The sequence below is a fragment of the Salmo salar genome, chromosome ssa01 (genome assembly GCF_905237065.1).
Source record: "Salmo salar chromosome ssa01, Ssal_v3.1, whole genome shotgun sequence".
NCBI classification, from domain to species: Eukaryota; Metazoa; Chordata; class Actinopteri; order Salmoniformes; family Salmonidae; genus Salmo; species Salmo salar.
In genome coordinates, this window is record NC_059442.1 from 136,940,077 (window position 1) to 136,946,076 (window position 6,000).

Genomic DNA, 6,000 nt, shown 5'->3' on the forward strand with positions numbered 1-6,000 from the left:
GCAGACAGGCACACGTGCACACTCCGCAAGGACAAAGCACACACGTGTACACGTGCACACACACAGACACATACGCATGCCTGCAATCTCCCCCTCTCTTTTGCATAAACTCTTCAGCCCTATAGAGAGAGTGCTATTTAAACCTTCAACCCAAAGTGTACTTCCTCTGTGAGTTCCATGTCACTCATGGAGTTGTTTGCCATCCGTCCCTTTCAAGTTCATGTTTCAAGTTTTGTTAGTCGTGTGTACGGGATAGTGATGGTATACACCGTCCAAACAAATGCTTGCTTGCAGGTTCCTTCTCGACAATGCAGCAACAATAAGAACTAATAAAAGATCAGTAGAATAGAATAAACATTTTAGCATATGTATAATACAGGCACAATTTATAGTCCAATATTTACATGTGTATTGGGGAAGTGGGGATTGGGGGCATGTGTTTTAAATTGTGCAGTATTTAACAATCATAATAAGAGTCTGGTAGCAGCAGTTGTGCATGTGTGTTAAGGTGCGGAGAATCAGAGCAGGTGATCAGTTCAAGTGTTCAGCAGTCTGATGGCTTGTAGATAGAAACTGTCTGGTATCAGACCTCAACTGTTGATATCAGATCTCATGCTCCGATATCATCTGCCCGACGGTAAGTCTGTTGAACAGCTCATGGCTGGGGCTTGCGGGGTCCTTGATGATGCTGCCGGACTTCCTCAGGCACCGTTTCGAGTAGATGGCCTGGATGGGTGGTGAACACGATCCCAGTGATGTACTGGGCCATCTTCACCACCCGCTGGAGGCCCTTGCGGACGTGGATGGAGCAATTTCCGTACCAGGTTGTGATGCAACCGCTCAGGACGCTCTTGATGGTGCAGCGGTAGTATTTGGAGAGGAATTTCTTCACCCGCCCAGGACGTAGATACGCTGTTGCACCCTCTTGACAAAAGTGGTGGTGTTGTTGGTCCTTGTCAAGTCCTCTGTGATGTGGATGCCGAGGAACTTAACTACTGAATCTATACTGCAGTCCCAGGTCCCAGGTCCTGTCCCCATGGTTCTCTGCAGCCCGGGATCCTGGAACCCTCTGAATGATTTCCCTTCACTGGCCCTGTCTGGGAAGAGCACATCCCTCGTTGGCAGACTGTAATTGGTTCAGAAAAAGGCATCCCTGCTTCTATCACTGTGACTTACTCAGTATCCCTCCAGGTCCCTCTCTCTCGCTCTCTCTCTCTCGCTTTGTCTTTCCTTTCTCTTGCTCTTTCCTCTCTCTCGCTCTCTCTCTGTCCCTTTCCCTTCATGCACCCAATCTATTTTAGTCTCTTTTTCTCCCTCAGCCCTTTCACATCCTTCCTTCTCCCTCTGTCTCTGTCTCTCTCTCCCTGTCCCTCTGTGTCACTGTCTCTCTCTCCCTGTCCCTCTGTGTCACTGTCTCTCTTTCCCTGCAGCATGCCTGGCTGCGTGGAACATTTCCTCACGGCTGAAAGCTTGTCAAGCAGCACCTCTCTGTCATCGACTGATCTGCTCACATCTCACAGCCACTAGTGAAGTGTCTCTGCCATTAAAGGTCAGCTTGTTGCCATCTGCCACCCACCACCATGCCAGTCTGTTACCTCCTGATTGGACAGGGGGAGGACAGAGAGTGGTACCTCCTGATTGGACAGGGGGAGGACAGAGAATGAGTCGAAGTGGGTGAAGTGCCCAAGGATGTTTTTTTCTATGGATGTTAAGGGTCTTTCCTAATGACCCTTAACATCCATAGGAAGTATCAGAGAGGCTATTATCTATAACTATATACTATCTCTCTCTCTTCCTCCAGCCTCTCCTTCTCAAGAATCCCCCCTGCTGTGCCGTTATCCTTCCTCTTTCACCATGACACAACTGCCTCTCTCCCCTCATGTCAACCAGATTTTCAAACCAATAACAATTTCTCTCCTGCCCCCAACCCCCCACCCTATCACTACATTATTACTCTGTTGCATTTCCAATTTTCTCCCATTCCCAGGCATCTCCCCCAAAGCTCCTCTGTTGCTAGCTTGCATCAAATTGCTGCAGAGTTGAGACAGGCAGGGGTTTTGTTGGGCTCGTCCCAATGCTCCTACTCCTAAGAGAGTCTTGCTGGGGCCGCCAAGTGCCAATAAACTTCAGAGAAACCTTCCCTGTGCCAGCCAATTATCCTCGGCCATTGTTGCCACCGTATGCAGAAGTTGTGCTGCAGTTTGAGTGTGATGGGCTACAGCCATAGGAGAGAGACGGAAAGTGTTGTTATTGATAGGAAGCTTGCCCTTGAGATATGAAAGACTGTGCAGTACCTTTTGCAATGTTGATTGTTGTCCATAGGTCAGATGTTATGTAGTAGGTGAGTTGAATGACCTGGTAGCATTTGTGGTTACACAATCTTACCATCACAATAGCTAACGACACATAGATACGGTAGGGAGTCTACCATATGCCTTGTCTTTTTTCATAATTTCTTGCATGGCTGCAGGAATTACAATATGCTATTAGTAAGGCAATCAAGCAGGTTCCTGTGGCTGTCATCAGAATGCATTGAACTCTCCATTATTAATGAAAACCTCAATGTATATTAATGGTCATGCATGTTAAATGGTATGGATTTTAGAGTGCCTGAATTGAAAATGGATTAAACATTTTTCTCTCACCCAAGTGAAAACAAGTTTTTAGACATTTTTGCACATTTATGGAAAATAAAATACAGAAATATCTAATTTACCTACTGTAATTATTCACACCCTTAAGTCAATACTTTGTAGAATCACCTTTGGCAGTGATTACAGCTGTGAGTCCTTTTGGGTAATTCTCTTAAGATTTTTCCACACCTGGATTGTGCAACATTTGCCCATTAATTATCTTCAAAAGTCTTCCAGCTCTGTCAAATTGGTTGTTGATTATTGCTAGACAACCATTTCAGGTCTTGACATAGATTTAAGTCAAAACTGTAACTCCGCCACTCAGGAACATTCACTGGCTTCTTGGTAAGCAACCGCAGTGTAGATAGATTTGGCCTTGTGTTTTGGGTTATTGTCCTGCTGAAAGGTGAATTCATCTCCCAGGGTCTGGTGGAAAGCCGACTAAACCTGGTTTTCCTCTAGGATTTTGCCTTTGCTTAGCTCCATTCCATTTATTTTTATCCTGAAAAACTCACCAGTCCTTAACAATTAAAAGCATACCCATGACATGATTCAGCCAACGCTATGCTTGAAAATATGGAGTGGATTTGTCCCAAACATACCACTTTGTACTCAGGACAAAAAGTGAATTGCTTTGCCACACTTTTTGCAGTTTTACTTTAGTGCCAAACAGGATGCATGTTTTGGAATATTTTTTTCTGTACAGGCTTCCTTCTTTTCACTCTGTCAATTAGGTTAGTATTGTGGAGTAACTACAATGTTGTTTTGTATATATAGTATATTTTACATCGATCCAGACAGTTTTTAAATGGATACTTCAAGATTTTGGCATTGAGGCCCTTTATCTACTTCCCCAGAGTCAGATGAACTCCTGGATACCATTTTTGTCTCTGCGTGCAGTTTGAAGGACGTTGCTAACTAGCGTTAGCCCAATGACTGGAAGTCTATGCGTATTCACCAGATACCCATAGATACCCATATACTTCTAGTCATTGTGCTAATACTAGTTAGCATTGGCTCGCAAAACTACCTCAATCTTCCTTCATACTGGACACGGAGACATAAAACTTTTATCCATGAGTTCATTTGAATCTGGGGAAGTAGATAAAAGGTATCATTGCCAAAATCCGAAGTATCCCTTTTCTAAACTGTCTGGCTCGATCAGTCAAGGCCAATGTAAAATACACTATATACACAAAAGTATGTGGACACCGCTTCAAATTAGTGTATTCGGCTATTTCAGCCACACCCGTTGCGGACAGGTGTATAAAATCTAGCACACAGCTATGCAATCTCCATAGACAAACATTGGCAGTAGTTGAAGAGCTCAGTGACTCAATGTGGCACCGTCATAGGATGCCACCTTTCCAACAAGTCAGTTTGTCAAATTTCTGCCTAAGTGCTGTTATTCTGAAGTGGAAATGTCTAGGAGCAACAATGTCTCAGCCGCAAAGTAGGCCACACAAGCTCACAGAACGGGACTGCCGAGTGCTGAAGCGCGTAGCTTAAAAATCGTTGGAAGCAACGAACCTTTGGAAGCAACGTCAGCACAAGAACTGTTCATCAGGAGCTTCGTGAAATGGGTTTCCATGGCCGAGCAGCCGCACACAAGCCTGAGATCACCATGCGCAATGCCAAGCGTCGGCTAGAGTGGTGTAAAGCTTGCCGACTCTGGAGCATTGGAAATGCATGATCTGGAATGATGAATCATGCTTCACCATCTGGCAGCCCGACGGATGAATCTGGGTTTGGCGGATGCCAGGAGAACGCTACCTGCCCCAATGCATAGTGCCAACTGTAAAGTTTGGTGTTGGAGGAATAATGGTCTGTGGCTGTTTTTCATGGTTCGGGCTTGGCCCCTTAGTTCCAGTGAAGGGAAAACTTAACGCTACAGCATACAATGACTTTCTAGATGCTTCTATGCTTCCAACGATGAGGCAACAGTTTGGCGAAGGCCCTTTCCTGTTTCAGCATGACAATGCCCACGTGCACAAAGCGAGGTCCATTCAGAAATGGTTTGTCGAGATCGGTGTGGAAGGACTTGGCTGGCCTGAACTCAACCCCATCGAACACCTTTGGGATGAATTGCAACGCCAACTGCGAGCCTGCCCTAATCGCCCAACATCAGTGCTCAACCTCACTAATGCTCTTGTGGCTGAATGGAAGCAAGTCCCTGCAGCAATGTTCCAACATCTAGTGGAAAGCCTTCCGAGAAGAGTGGAGGCTGTTATAGCATAATAATGCACATGATTTTGGAAAGAGATGTTAGACCAGTAGGTGTCTGCATACTTTTGGTCATGTAGTGTACATTTAAAAATCAACCATCCCTTTGAAACATAAAAATCATATTTTTGTTAGAAAATAATTACCTGTATATATTTGAGGTTTTGGTTATGTATTATCGACTGACCGGATTACAGTCCACACAATAACAGGTTAGCCTTAGTCTGGTCTTTGACAAAGAAATATATATACTTTCATTGACGTAGACAGGAAGGAAAAAGCGAATGATGTGGTCTGTTCACAGTGGGGTTTTCCGCTTCCTTCCGTTCCACTCTATTGCTTTCTCTCTTTCGCGCTCTCTCGCTCTCTTTCTCTGTGAACTCACACATCCACACACAAACAAATTCTCAATAGGCATGGTTTCTCTCTCATATTTTTCAGTTACTCTGTCCCCATTGTCCCTGTTATCCCTGTTATCCCCATTGTGCTCCTGATTAGAAAGAGATTGTCACCCCCAGCCTCGTACTGTTTTACCAATATTGTGTTCCCCACCATGCCCTGGCACCTGCCTGTGCATTCTATTATAATGGTTAGAATTTACAAAGTGAACAGGCATCCCTCCCCCTTTCGCAGCTTTCATGTCAGAGCTCACTCAGTTATAATTGAGGCAGGCATGGTCTGAAATGCAGAGTGCAGTCTGATCTGGAAATCTGTTGCAGTTGTGTCATGAGTGTGAATATTAGAATGGCTTTGTCTTTCCTGGTTTCACATATTGCCTTACAGCTAGAGTCAGAAATGGTGCCTGCATACATATGAATTAATAAATAAATACTGGCATTTCTTAACAAGGGGGAGGTTGGGAAGGGAATCAAAATGCCGTCATGATTTGGCTTAACTGACAGCTTAATGCTTCTATTTATCCAAAGGTATTGAAAGTGTATCACGAGCCAGAACACAAAAAAAATAAACTGCAAATGCATCCAACCATTTTGTAGAGTCACAATCTTGATGTAGTCATTGCTTGCAAGGAATATGGGACCAAATACTGAACTTTTGACTACTTTAATACCCTATAAGTGAATTTGTCCAAATACTTGTGACTTTACATGGGGGGACTAGATACAAAAAGTGCTTTCATTTCTTA